Source organism: Bombus affinis, chromosome 13 (genome assembly GCF_024516045.1).
Source record: "Bombus affinis isolate iyBomAffi1 chromosome 13, iyBomAffi1.2, whole genome shotgun sequence".
NCBI lineage: Eukaryota > Metazoa > Arthropoda > Insecta > Hymenoptera > Apidae > Bombus > Bombus affinis.
This window is the reverse complement of record NC_066356.1, coordinates 3,951,504-3,967,138: the sequence shown is the minus strand read 5'-3', so window position 1 is coordinate 3,967,138 and position 15,635 is coordinate 3,951,504. Positions and strand designations below refer to the sequence as shown.

Genomic DNA, 15,635 nt, shown 5'->3' with positions numbered 1-15,635 from the left:
CTTATTTAACGCCATTCCATCCCTTTTGCTCGAAATTTTCACCAGAGAACGCCATTAAACAGAGGAAAATTGTGAAAAACGTAGCATATTTTTCGCTGGCAATAAAAGCTCGCGAGCTTAAAAGTATGGTTTCCTCAGGGCATAAAATGCGGGCAAGCTGGAATCTTTTTTCCTTTGGCAGATGAAAAATATCCTGTTTCATGCTATATCCAGTATTATCCCCTGCGTTACATTCTCAAGAAAATATCTTGAAATTATTTCGACACTGGATGTACTTAGATACAATTTCATTTAATACTTTTCTCTTTTAATAACCGGTGGGATTTTCTCTAGTAACGAACAAAACGTGGTTGTTAAAGGACATTCATATTCGAGTAAACATAATAACTAAAGAAATGGAACTAAAACCTGTTGTTGCTAGAATCTTACTGACGTATCTCTCTAATAGAATTTCGAGTGTTCAGATATTCTAATCCCATAGATCTCAAATTAGATTGCATTTTGCTATTACTGTCAACCACTAGTCATTCTGAAACTTGTATAACAGCTGTTATCCGTTTATCGCAAGATTTTTCTCGTGTCACGTAACGTCTGTTCATGTAAACGCAGCCTAACTCAATGTTAAGGGGTGTAGCAACCCCTCTGACGTTCCTTCATTCGTTTATGATATTAATTACCAAGTTGCTACTCTGTTAACGAACTTTCGCAACGTCACCAACTTCCGAAAGCATAAAGCCAACGCCTGCCACGTACTTTCGACACGAATCAACGAATTAAGAAAAGTGAATAAGCACTGATTCGATTAATCATGCTCCCTTCCTCCAATTCCCCTCGTATGTTTATCGTAGAAAGCAATTTTTTATTTCAACAATTTAAATAAATGAGTCAGCTAAAAGTTCAGATTTAATAATGGTAAATTGAGGAAGAAAAAAGGCAAGATCTAGTTCTATCGTTACTGTAAAAGAATATCTTAATGTTACATACACTTGTGACTGTAGTATTTAGTATTTCGCGAGTGAAATCTTGGCTTCGACACAATATTTCTATAGTTTCGTAAAGGAAGAATGTGAAGGAAAAAAAGAAACTAAAGACATACTTTTAAGCGGTTGATCTGCACGCGCAGAAAATTTAATGCAAATGTCTGTCGTTACCATTGCATGCAGGAATTTGTTACCGCGATTGTAATGTTCATGGCTGTGCACGGTGCATACATGGAAAACATATGTACGGCTTTCTCTGGCATTCTGGCGATTTGCCAGATTAATATTGAGTGGTCGAGCGAAATACAGGACTCTGAAACATTAGATTTCACGTGCGATGCGTGATAAAGCGCACGTGATCTTACACGTGTCCCTATATATTTCCTAGCAAAAATAATAGCGTCCTACATTTCTCTGCGACAAAGAGAAGATTCTTTAGAACGTCGTAATCATTCCCTTTATTCACCATCGTACAACATCTAAAAAACGAAATTGATTTTCCAAAAAGATAATTCTTTTCCAAGCAACAGTAGTAGGCAACGTTCTAGTTTCCCTATGAGGAGAAGAACATCAAAGCCTTGGAACCTCTCTTTGAACCATCATAATTATTTCCTTTATCCAGCACATCCATGTTACAGTCTTTGAAAAAAATTGCAGCGATCCTTAACAATCGATCGAATTTAAAAAGGAAGAATAAAGAGGATTTCTTCGAGCAAGGTTATACGATATATGAGACATACGGTCTCATCAATGTTGGAAAGCAAGGATGATGGTACATTACGGTTTTCCTTTGAATAAAGAGTAACGAAAGGGATATCGCAAAAAGTTCAGCTGGCCGGGACACATGGTGCTTTCAGAGCTTTTTCCCGCGTCTTTGTAGAGAGCGGTACGGGCGAAACGAACGACTGGACGAAGAAGGATGCAACAGATAGACACGTAGAAATAACAATCCCTTCTCTCTCCAAGGATGTGAGACTACGGCGAGATTTCTTCCATTTGCGAGTCGTTTTTTCGTATTTCCCTTCTACTCTTCTATAAGCGCATATATCCCCTTTCGTAGCTTTCAATAGCTCTCAATCCCTCGTTCGAGACACGAGATAAAACAGAAGAAACCGCGTGGAAAGGACCGCGTACAACGTACACACGTACTGTACATTTTGTATTTTCTCCTTTTACTTTGTTGTCCTTCTTCGTTTTTCCACGCTGGGTCCGGAAAACGGGCGTTTACGTAAAATATTTTCAACAACAGTTTTGCTATTTTTCTCCGTTTCCTGTCGGTCTTCCCGTCACGCGAATCACATTTTATGCAAACCTGCAGGATTGTTTGAAATACGCTTGTTTTACAGTTCGAGGCGAAGACCAGAGAGAAGCAGATGTAGCGGGGACTTTCTCGCAAAGCCCTTCCTTTCCAACGTATTATTCTTCCTTTTATAACGTATTATTTCGGAAAAGCGAGATATTTCTTTAATATCTGCATGATATTTCTTTAATCTTTTTAATAAGATTCATCGAATCGTAGATTTGAATGCTTTCCGATTTTGAAAGATATCTGTTTGACATATCTTCTATTACATGAACGAGAAATTTTATAAAGCTGGAAGCACAAAGCTTTTTGCACGAATAAATTCACAGAATTCCTAGCTACTTCCATCAAAGAAGTTCTACTGTACAATCAGATAGAGGAATCGCGAGTCATACTTCTTTTGCTTAGCAGTACAGTAAAATATATTAATCCACGAGTTCGATGCAACCTTTTCTTTATTCCAACTTACTTTTATTAATTTTACAAACCGTCCCTTCCGTCTCCCTTCAAATAATTTCAAATCAAGCAGCTTTCGTTTTACGAAGTTCTTTGAAATTCTTCATTAATTCGTCATTAACTTGCGTACACCCAAGAAAATTCTCAGGCAACAATTAATCGCACGTTCCGCGAACGAACTTTTCCATCCTTTGTTCCCCTAATTTCGATCGGTCACGCGTTATTAAATCAAATGCACGCGGCAAGAGAGGTTTCGCGGGGAGTTAAGATCGCAGTCACGCAACCTGCAGCACACGAACAGAGTCTAAAGTAAACTTCATAAATATGAACGATCTTCGGTGTGACGCGGCTCGTCACGTCGGCTGAAATAGAAATGGAGCGGCATCTTCTTCCTGTTAACTGAATCTAATTAAAAGTTGGGACTGGGTTCGCGAATCCGCCGTGGAGCCGTCTAATCCGATAGAAATGTCTCGGTTGTTCGGCGGTTAGCCATTAACCGACATGGGACAATCACTTGTCGTCGAGACGTGAGGTCCGACAAATAATTCCACGCAGCTTGTGTATATATTCATGTCATGTAAATTGGGGAAGCGATCGTTGGGTGGCTACGAACCGTCTGAACTTAGGGTTCCTTCGTTTCTCGATTGCATAATTAGTTTTCGGTTCAGAGATCCCACAAACAATTGGTTTTCCGCCTTTTTGGCATCCATTACCAATAGCCTTTCCATTTATTACGTTGCTTTAGAATTTTCAAGATATATTGTAGTGCCCGAAATTCCCGTCAAGCAATTATATTTGTTTGTGTATAACAAGTTTGTGTATTATACCATTTTAGGAAAACATGGAAAAGAAACGTAGATGTACAAATGGTTTTAACACCATTCGGAAAAATAATTAGGAAGATGATAATTTTATTTATCAACACAACAACACTCATTTGTGGTTCGCACATCGAGACAAACAAAACAGTGGATACATCAAAAAAAACATCAAGGTTTTAATGTAGCCAGCTTGTTGTTCAGATTTAAATGGAGTGGGATGTTTTTGGGGAATAATTGCAGGAAAAGCTTCCAATCGTTTTTCGACTGCATAATTATTTTCAGCCGAAGAACCGTAGAAACAGTTCATTTTGCAGCCCCTTAATATCTATTGCGATCTCTTTTATGTTATATTTCCATTTATTACAATGTACATAAATTTTCATACCTCTAGCTCGTGATTTCGTCGGATTTGATAAGGATGATTAATTGAAATACGTATTGTAGGCTATAGCGTTAAAAAATTATGCTTCGGGATAAGGATTAAAATGTCAGCTGCCGGAACAATAGATAGGCGCTGTTTGATTATTGGATATTAAAGGTGTAATCCATCGTTTATGGCTTTATCAATAATTAATGGGCAAATTTGTCGGCCCAGTACCTCTATCTAATTAAGCCGGGTGCTGGAGTTGCTCAACTAGAAATTTCATGCTCGTTCTTCGAATTCAATCCGTTTCCCACGAATATCAGTAGCTTATCAGTTATTAATGAATATTTCTCAATACGACGACCAAGCTTTTTTACGAACAATCGATCATAGTAAAGCAACATCTTATCAGATACATTACAAATTTATCTCATTCATAGGAAATTTTTATATTGGCTTTGGCCTTTGGTGATTAAATGTATTAAAAATTCTCAAAAAGATGAAACGATCTTTTACTCGATGCTAAATTTACTATTGTATAATTATTCGTAAGCCACATCGTAGAACAATAACCACACAGGCTAAAAATAGTTTTGCTTCGAGAAGCCTGTAATACTAATTAGATAACGGTGTATAATGCAGACGTTGTTGGTATTTATGGCAAAATCTTCGTAGCAATGCATGCTAAGCGCATTTACGAATTAATATGCGTGAAAAGCCAGCAGTTAGTTTTTTTTCTGTGGCGTTAACAAGAAATTTCTTCTGGTTTATATAATTTTAATTAACTATTATCTCAGATCGTATTAGTAACCTATAATTTCCTTTTCGTTTAAGTGTCAGAATCAATATGGAGCTGTTCAAAGGAATGTAGACGCGACAAAAAATTATAAACCACACCTGTCGTCCCGTTGCTACTACATATTATACACGTACTAATTTATTGATGAGTTCAATCGCTGCAGCCTGTTCTCCCAAAAATTCCACCGGTTTAACTCGCAGCCTTTCCTCCATACTAACGGTATATCGGCTGCTATCACTTCTTTTTTCTTCCTCTTCCCTCTACCAATCGTTCCAACCGAGTACACGGGAAAATGTAGCATGTATGTACTTCCTTCTACTCGATGCAATCGACTTCTTTCATCACCGTTCCTCTTTTTAACACTTATTTGAAAACAATAATTGCCAACGTACTTAGGAAATATCTGCTTAATTCCTGCCCTCAATCATCGGAACAGTTCATTACTCTAATGCCAAAACTGCCAGAATTTCTTTGATAAATTGTGCAGATTTACAACATTGCATTTCTGGCAAACTAAATTTTTCATAGAAATTGTACAGACACTGGTGAAACGATATCTCATAAAATATATGGACAAAAGCTCGCCTTTCACGTTGCGGTAGGTACATACACGTATATTTTCCCACATACCTTCTATTTTGATTTCTTTTCTCGTATAAATTGTATCTGTACTATTTATAAAACACGACGAAATTTAAAGATAATAGTCGAGAAAGAAAAGGAAGCATGCAACAATATGTTTCGAATAGTTGTCGTAGTAGAACGTTATTTTAAACGAATATCCAAGCAATGCCAAAATCGAGTACTAGTGTATGCATTGGCCATCGTGGAATGTGCTTGCATTAAACAGTTGATGTAATAACTAATTTTATGGAAGAGCAGTGGGAAGTTTATTTAAGTTCGCGTGGATTCCAGGCAGATGTTTCAAGATCTAAACAGGATCGGGGTGTATGATTGTGTATGTTTCCCCAAGAACTAAGTCCTACAGCTTAGTTCGAGCGTTAGACAGACTTTAGCCGTGAAGTCCTCGGCGTTGAACGAAGTTTAACCGACGAAGCAACCGAAACCGATTGGCTGAGCTGTCAGTTAAACTCCATTTTACTGGAACCAAAGCACGAGGAACGGTATTGAGACGAGTTAAATGTTAACATATAATTGACTCGAATCTAACGCCGAAATTTGTTGGTCCTTGGGGAATTATTTCCGTAACAGGAATGGTTGTATCTCCATGGAATACCAAATCAATTCTTCCAAATAATTACTGAAAACGATCGATATCCCCTAATGAGTAACATGATCGTTTCTCGATCCTTGCTTCGTCATTTCTACTTTGTAAAATAAAATAATTTGCCTTCGTTTTGAATAAATATCTTTTCAGTCTATGACTTACGAGTACATGTATTTCTTTTAAAAAGAACTTTTAATTTTGCAAATTAATCTGACGTCCCCCTTAAAATCCGTTGCTTCACAAATACATTTATTTGCCTTAAAACTCGTTTAACAGGTTTGAAAACGAAGTATCTCTGACGTTTTTACCGAGAAAAATGATCCTTCCTCTAATTTTATTCCGGTTAATTAAAAAAAAATTATTCAATTTACGTCTGGATCCTTTGGTTCAGCAATTTCACGTTGTGTCTGGTGACTGATGACTTCCGGCTATTGAGATTAAATAAAACGAAGGGTCGAAATGAAAGTATAGGAGATGAAGCGGAGATGCAAGAATGCGGCGGATTCTCTCTGCGAATGGTGATCAGTCTTGAACGAAGTGTTAATCCCCGTTTTATTACGACGCCTTCTTCAACCGTCTGCAAACGTGCCATCATTCATCAAGTAATCCTTGCCCGTCTATCAATTAATAGTAATTATACTTTATTACTCGAGATCGAAAGCCTGGTTAAAGGATTATTTCGTCCGCTGTTGCTCGCTTATTATTCAATTTTCACACGGACTGTTCGTCTAACTTTACGTATCGACATTGGCGAATGGCCCCGTTAATTACGAACAAAACTCATTAAAGCTGCGACTAATTTGTCGGGCTCTCTGGCTCGAGGTAAAGAAGCTGCATTGATTTTCTCAATTGCACCTGGCGGAACAAGTGCCAAACTCATCCTAAAATACGTCCATCAAACTGCCATGTTTTCGGTGGACATACAGCCTGAAGGCTTTTTGAATACACTAATCTTTCATCAGATTGAAAGAAAGAATTATTTAACGAGAAATGTTACTTTCTTCGCTCTGCTTTGATAATCCAACTTCTCGCATCGTTTGACATGGTTGCTAAGTAGAAACTCCATAAATTTCCGGGAATGATGGCTCGCATTATTTTAAGACGCCGCCGGTTCACTAGCCTTTGTGACCCGAAGCTATTAAATTATTGGCCAACAGAGCCTTGGAGGATTTATTCCTTGTAGAAGATGAGCATGACAATCGCGTCTTAACTCGCATGGGTCAGGAGGTCGTGCCCAAGAGACCCACATTTCTCTCTTCGCCTCTTTACCGGTTTTCTTGCCTCCTTCTTTCGCTGTCTCCTTGCATTTCACTTTACCTTATCCTCTGGCTCGTTCGATTTCCAGTTCTTCGGTGCTTTCAGAGATCTATCTGGATTATCTCGTCCCTCACGGACGGCTGTAAGATGTTGCGCCGGAAGCTTATCAAATATTCGATGCGATCGAGTGCAAAATTTGACGACAATGGCTCTTAAGTGGAATGTTATGTTCCCAACGGTGGACTATGCGATTCGAGGAATTGGAGTGAAAGAGGGAGATGCGATGTAAAAAATTTAGATGGCTGATAATGCAAATTGTAAGCTTGTACAGGAACGAATCATCGAGAAATTTATCATAATATTTAACGAAATTAATTGAGCAAAATTTGTTAGCACCTTCGTTCGCATCACACTTCCGAATTATTTTTAACCATAGAATTTGTGTAAAGAACTTAAATTCATTAGCTTAGAATTTTAATTTACTAGTAAAGAATTTGAAATTGATTTAGATAAAATTTGCATAGAGAAACGTGGAGAAACTACGATCGTAAGATTTTATCACATTTGTTCTACACTCGTCATCTGTCCGTATTCGTAATGTTACTTCCATCTTATTTCGAAAATAAATGATAAATTTGTTCGTTAATCAAAGTCAAGCCTCCCATAATAAGAAAGAAGAGGTGCATATAATCTCGTATTTCATCCAGTTTAAAAATGCCTTTGAATCGTTTCATCTAACGGTGGATTCGCTAATTTCTCTTCATCGGTGTCCTTTTTCCAAGCAAAATTACACGTGGCTAGGGTCGATGTGTCATTTAAAATCCCGTCGTATCCTGTCCTTTTTGGCGATTCGTTCAAAGTAGCATATACGTCGGGGGCCCGCACAGTCGCGTCCTTGTCATTATTTAATTTAATCCTCGATTGGAGTTTGCCGGGCAGAGTTGAGCTTCTGGCTGGACGATGAGAAATTTCATGAACACTCGTTCACCGAAAACCGGCGCTGTTTCATGTCGTACCAGCCGCGGATCGATGAAATTGAAGAGGATAATTAGACGCTTAAAGCTCTTTCGTTTGATCCCGCTGAATTGCAGCCAGTTTCGCTGGAATTTGTTTTCCACTCGGCAATCGAAATCGTCGTGGAAAAATCCAGGAAAAACGTTGCCACCTGCTTACATTTACATAGAAACATCGAATTAACAATGCCGTCCGACAAGTTTAATAGTTTTCCATGAAAAAATAAATTGGCAATATACGATACACATTTTTCACGCGAAGTTTCGTTTTAACGAATTTGATATTGGAAATTTATTAAATATAGTTACAGAGATAGCTTTCAATACTCTTTAAATTAATAGAAAATAATTTTTCGCGTATTCAGTGCGAATGACTTAATTTGCTCGCTTAATTTGCGTAATCACGCGACAAATATGTCAATTTCCCGTTTTCTCTTTGATTAAAACTTTGTTATACGCTCAAAAAGCTTCAACGTAGATAATATATATCAATATTATGCAATAAATTATTCTATTGAACAAGTTGATTAAATACTTTTTATTTGCCTTCAATAAGTTCTACGAACGCTTAAAGCGAGCTCAATATATTTATAAATGCAATTTCCATTTCGGAAAATGCAAATCCTCCGCTGAAATTGCCACTACGAAGTTGTAACGCCGTTTATTGCAACTTTGTGCAAGCCGAGCTGATTTAAATGTGCATAATTCAGACGGTTCGCGCCAGTTGGATATGGATTACATCTTTCTCTCTATTTTTCTCTTGCTTCTCCCTTTCTTTCGACTTATCTGTAGCGCAAATAGAAATCACAGCGACATGCATTTTTTCTTATGAGTTTCCTTATTCTGATATTTATGAACGTAGCAAGGTTTCTTCTCCCTCTTCTTTTTTTCTCGCATTGTAGCTGTAAATGAGGGGCGTCTTGTAAGATTTTTCCTTTCGCTGCTGTCTATTCTTTGGTGCTTCACTACGGTTGAAAGCTTTCGCGCGTTTCACAGAAATAAAATTGTTGTAACGTGAAACTTTATTATCTGGCCGCTGGAAGTAGAAGAAAGCCAAGAAATTGAACCTGCATGCACGTGTTTGTTCGCTTTCAAATTTCGCTCTTCATCGGCTTTCATTATTCGAATCGCTTTTAATCAGAAAATAATTTACACTCGGCGGAGCTTAAAATCGCATCGTACTCGTCGGAAACTAACCTGCTCCTTATCATAATTAATAATTCATTTTTTTGAAGTCGTGAAAATGGTCGGTTAGGCAATGGTGCCTAGTATCTCGACGCAATTAATTAAAACAACAACTGTGCCTATCGCAATTTTACGACAGTTTCCAATTTTTTAAAACTACTCTACAACGAAAAATAGGAGGAAAGTTGGATACGCGCTTACGTAGTTCACGCGAAAATACATATATCGACACCTAGTATCATAAAATTCATGAAAATAATCTGTAGCACGAGCATTTCTCTGCTTAGGAGACTGCAGGTTGATATTTGCCGCAAGCAAATGTATTTCACCCAAGTTTCTAGCACGCATGCGATTACGACCTGTATGTAGACGAGCGAAATCCCCCTGTTAAACGGAGTTTACGACGGAAGAATAAAGTTATATCGAGAAATTTATTCGACGCGGCGTCGCGGCAAATCGAGCATCGAACATCGAGCCTCGATAGATTTCTCCTGCACATCTCTGATTTAAAACGTAATTGAAATTCGTTCGTCTCGGCTCTAATCCGTATTTCTCCTTTCTTCCAACTCGACTTATATTCTTGTAAATGACTCTTGTCGATTTAGATTCGAACGAAATAGTTGACATAACACGTTTTCGGTAGTTGCGTTTCACTTTCTTCAGTAACGCAAAAAAGAAATCAAAATTATTTAAAAGCTTTGCTATATGGAATTGATGTTACGGTAAAATCGTTTATCAGAGTTCTACCTTCTTTCCTTTCGATAATATAAATATATATGTTAGAAACATCTTCTTATTACTGTTCTGTTTAATTGGAAAGTTTCCTAATAAGTCGTAGAAATACGAAGTTACGTAACAAATCGAAGCGAATGTTTCAACGTAAATACACTTTATACCACGTTGTAAATCACGCTCAACTTGTTAACTGCGTAAAAGCGATAATATTCGATAAGGTAAGTAGCTTTCAATTTGCATTACCTTCCAAACTGGTTAGTCACTTCCGAGGCGTTCTATTAATAAACGAAACATGAGACAGATCATTCTTTGATCATTTTTAAACATGTACAAAATTAGATTGACGTGAAAAATCGGAAGAACTGTGACCATCTAAAAAGTTACGCACAAAACGAGATAAAGAGTTGTGGAATCAGTTAAGAGACGTTATACAAAAAGCTGAGCTAACTTTTACCGCGAATAAGGCAAACGTTTGTAATGCTTTGCAGGTAGCCGTTGAATGGAACGATATTAATGGCTGAGCGGTCACAGGATTAAATCCGCGATCCTGTCGATCACAGGCGGAGTTAATCCCGAAAAGTCCCTTTAACAGGATGTAACTCATTCCCGGTTTATTGAGAAATCCTGAAGTTACAAAGGTGTGCGGCCAGCTCGCATCTATCATCGCTATTATACCAGTGGAGCCGGTGGCGGACGCACACACGCCAAAAATTACATTCGTTACAACTCCTGCGCTGACAGATCATACGTTCCGAGCTCGAGCATTACTTACCAGAGCACGGCACGGGAAATCTGAAATTCAGATCAGTCGATGGCGTTCCCAGATAGTCAGGATGAATTCACGGATAGACAAACAGAGAATCGAAGAGCTGGCGGGGAAACAGAGAAAGAGAGAGAGAGAGAGAGAGAAAGAGAGGGGGGAGGGAAGGTTGAATACGTTGAGAGGGAGACGAGTAGATGTATCAGCGATTCGTATGCTCAGGGTCGGTTTAACGATATTTTGCTTCCCTTGAAGCTGAAAAGTTGTAAAGGGAAAGCACAGAATTTGAACAAACGTAAATGGGAAAAAGATAAATAAAATGAAATGTATATGTTACATGGATTTGTAAAATTGATACGTATCTTCTTGCGAAGGAAGCCTGAACGATTCTGTAGAAATTTCTGTTCCAGGAATGTTTCAACTTTCTCCGTTGAAATGTATACACGATTACTGCAAATTTCACAAATCTTAAATTCCATTTTAACGTAGCGTCTCGCAGTTGTAGTAAAATTGGATTTTGTAGAGAATGGTTGCCACGCTATCTCGCGTGAAAGCAAAGCACCCTTTTAATACCGTGAAACCATCGACTGCTCATTGAAACGTTACCAAGTTTCGAAACTGTCGTTCCGATCGACCTGGTGATTCACTGTTCGTGTAACATCGTTGAAAATCTTTCACGTGCTACTCAAATCAAGCCATATCGAATGTAACAAGCTTGCAAGAATAGCCACGAAAGAAACAACAACAAATAAAAATCGAAATTATTAAAATATTCAAAATACGTACTTAACGTCGAAACCAAATGAAAAATATAATCCAGTTGTTACAAAACCTTTCTCAAACTTTTTAACAAAAGAACACAAAAATTCTTCGAGTTGTTCTACGACACATTGCCATTCACTGTAGATTCTCGTGCCCGTGATAACGGGATCGGGTCGTGAAAAGCTCGCTACTCGACTTGAAAAGTATCGTGGGGTTTCGGGTGTCGTTGGCCCGGCCCTGGATATACTTTTACACGTGTCGAATGGCATTTACAAGAGCGCACACCGATACATCGGTGCACACGAAATTCATGCATCGCGTACCGTTAGTCGACATTCATTGGCTTCTTCTTCATCTCCGCCTTTCAACCTGGTTCTCTGTTTCGTTTTCTCTCTTCCCTACCTTCTTCGAAACGTCTCCTTTTCCTTCTTGCTTCACACGCGTCTTCGTCCTCTAACTGGCTTCTTCTCGCTCCCTCTTCGGCCGCTCTTTTTATTCCTGCAGAGACCAACTGGTTGCCAATAAGAGAAACCTTCTTGATACTCGTGGTGCTTCCATTTTCTTGTCGAGCGCCGGTTAGCCAGCGTGGCCAGTTATGTGGACTATAACGGAATCGGTACCGGGTTAAATTTAACCTTGCTGCGCCCGGTATTGACCTTGTTTCCCGTTCTGCACCCTTTCTGCCATCCTTGAACGGTCGTGGGATTTTTAACCGGACAGAATTCAGGAGACTGAACGTCGTCTTTAGCCTTGTCAATCGACATTCCTTTACACCTTCGATTTCTTGCGCGATAGCTCATGATAAATATATGATATAGGTCAGATGATCAAATGGTATTTTTACGTCGCTGTAATTTATCCCCATTTCGATATGTATTTATTCTTTAATCAAGAATTTACCGTAATCTGATAATTTTTAATAGGATACAAGGAAGAACATTATCTCATTCGATGCATAAATTATTGGTCTAATTTGTTTTATAAAATTTCTGTACCTCGCATGTATTCCGCGTTATATTTATTTTTCAATAAAAAAGAATTTATCGTAGCATATAATTATATCTTTCATAAAATATCAGCTTATCCGTTCCATTGACACAAGATTCCTGTACAATTAATAATTTATTCCAAAGCTTTAATCGTATTAGTGTTTGAAGTTCTTCAGCCTTCCATAGAATTGTCAAAGCATTTAGAAATTTAATACTCCACTACCGTGTAATTTCGTATTTTAATCAAATTAATTTATATACGGTACATGTACAAAGCCGAGTACACTTTGCACGCAAAATTTATCGCACTGATCCCTAACACTCTTTCGATAGTAAATCCAATCGAAATATAAAACCGTAGATTGTCGATCGTCGCGATCGGATTAATTCAAATTAAACATGGATCGGATCGGCTGAATCAGCTTAAGCGAATAAGGCTTATTTAATATTGTCGTGTACGATACTGCTTCCTTCGACATGCTAATTCGATGCAAAATGATCGGCTGACTATATTCAATCATCGACTGCCGCCGGTTGATGCTTGAAGCATGCGAAATCGCGACAGTGATCGAGGATGTCGAATACCTTGATAGGCACATTTCGTCTTAAAATATTCATGAGACGGAACGTGTTATTTCATCACCCAAGATAAGTATAAAATTTTGCAGGAGTAAGATGTAAACTACATCGTAATGTTAAATGTGGAAATGTTTAATGAATTCCATTCATCTATCTTCTAACTGTCGCCTCTGTACCCTAGCTCGACGCTTTAATGGCGTCGATACGACCATGATACATTTTTATAAAATGTTCTTTTGTCTTTTAGGCTGAATTTCTACGCGGTTATACGTGATCTGTTTACCGCGAATCGAAAAAGACGGAGGACAAAAGGAACAGGCACTTCTATCGCGAATAAAACGTTCTCAATGGAGAGACCATTGTGGCTGCGATATAACAGTCGTACTTGTAACGGTATTGCTTGAAATCGAAGTATACTGTTCGCTTCTATTCCGCTTCGTTTCACGATGATCCATCTTTTATTCGGACGTTGCAAGTTGAAACGACGATTGACGACTCTGCTCTCGAAATTCGACGAATTGTCACGCTGAATTTTTCTCGACTGAAAACACGACTACTACAATGTTTTATATGATGTTTTATTGAAATCCTATCTTGTAAGAATCTTACTTGAAGAAGTACAGAGTATAGGTAATATATTTTATAATGCACGATGGATCTAATATTTGGTTAAATGAAAATCTTCCAGCGCGTCAGCTGCGCGCAACGTGCAATTTGTCGCTCCCTCTATTGTACCAACAATTTTTGTCTAATGTCCGTCCCGCGGAAAAATAACTCGACGTTCCGACTAGCCAGTGAGATATTGCGTCATTACTACGCTCTGGCGTTTATTACGGGAATGCGATGTAATATGACATAAAATAAGTTTACCCATGCACCCCTATGAAATGACAGTATTCATAGTATATTCGAAAATAAAATTTATACGTTCACGTGGAATATGAAAAGCTGGAAGACCGAAGTATCACGCTTAAAATGTATTTTTGTCATAGGACATATATTAGCCTTCAAATGCTTTTATTTACGTCCATTTGAGATAAAATTTCCAAACAAAAAACAAAGCTAACGCTTGGAGAATATTCTCTAAATACAATTGGTGAAAAAAGTATGAATATCTCATAGTTGTTTCGTAAAATATAATTCTCCATTTTATACCTTATATTTCATGATCGAACGATTAGTCCGGCATTTTTGAATAAAATAAGAAATATTTCTTAGAAATGGATATTAAAGATGTATGAAATATTTCATATGGTTGAATACTCTTTAGGTCAACTGTAAACAACAAGTTTCCGATTCACGTGGAATTTATTATACACCATCCACTTACTTGTATTCTGTTAAATCGAACGATAAAAGATTTCAGATTTTCAATTTCTAAACATCATAGATAACCATATATATATATATATTTTTTTTTTTGTAGATGTCCGCCAAGGACAGAACGGCGCTGTAAATTAGTGTTTCCAAACGTATTATGGTGGTTAACGTTGACGTACGGTACTTCGAGATATTTTTTTCACGACGCGGCCAGGTCAAGGATGATGTGCTTTGCAAGGAAACCGGTTCTCTGAAAGGATTACGGATAAATTTGCCGACTCGCGTGGCAATTGGTACTTCACCGACTAACGTAGTCTAAAACCGTTCGCAAGTCATCGAGTCGGTGATTCCATTAGATTGTCCGATAATTCCATTAAGCGTATTCGTTTGCTTCGATCCGCCGCGAGCGGAACGTTTGCTTTAAATCTCTTTTCAACTGTGCCAATCGTATCGACGCGAGTAGTGTTACGTGTAAATACCTACAGTGCAAGTACGTTCGAACACCGATCGAGTAGATTCAAACTACGTGTAAGGATTTACTAAAAAAAAAAGGAGAAACATTAATTTTGGGGCAGATTTGAACATGGATAGATTCGAATCGTGAATTTCTCGTAAATATTTTTTGCAGATAGATGTTAAACGTTTGTTGAACAGTTCCGAAAGTTTATAAGTACGTCAATGAAAAGTCTTTACTCTTGTATTTTTGATAGCAAGTATAATTTTCATGTATAATCTAGATCGCGAATGTTTATGAACACTCATAATCTAAGTAAAATTAAGATTTATTTTTCAAAGCATATAATAAGTGTTAATGATGATCCAATCGAATACTGAGACCTACTAATATCGTGGATGATGCCGGTTTAAATACTTTTGTGAGCTCTGCAAAATATATACCTACTTCTATTAAATATCTTGGAACTCCTGTATATATTTTCAGAAATGTTCCAAATTCTACCAATATAACCATGATAGAGAGATGTTATTACTCACAATGTATACATTTTACACGTTACGCGTAACATTACTCATATGTAAAACAGATATAATATGTTCATAAGAGATGTCGACAAGTCTAAGAATA

At 37.7% G+C, this 15,635-nt stretch overlaps 1 protein-coding gene and 1 long non-coding RNA gene across 3 annotated transcripts in view; one reads left to right on the top strand and one right to left on the bottom strand.

Annotated features, from left to right (window-relative positions):
* The window catches only part of LOC126923718 (uncharacterized), a 231,713-nt gene that overhangs the window by 110,365 nt on the left and 105,713 nt on the right, over positions 1 to 15,635 (bottom strand). The gene's annotated exons all lie outside the window — the stretch shown is intronic.
* Positions 1 to 15,635, top strand: part of LOC126923697 (trichohyalin) — a 163,206-nt gene that overhangs the window by 47,566 nt on the left and 100,005 nt on the right. The window contains exon 1 of one of the 2 annotated variants that reach the window (XM_050737401.1): positions 14,679 to 15,221. The exons of the other annotated variant lie outside the window; for it this stretch is intronic. The gene's annotated coding sequence lies outside the window, so the exon portion shown is untranslated. Of the gene's footprint in view, positions 1 to 14,678; positions 15,222 to 15,635 lie in introns of those variants that run through there. 2 annotated transcript variants of the gene reach the window in all.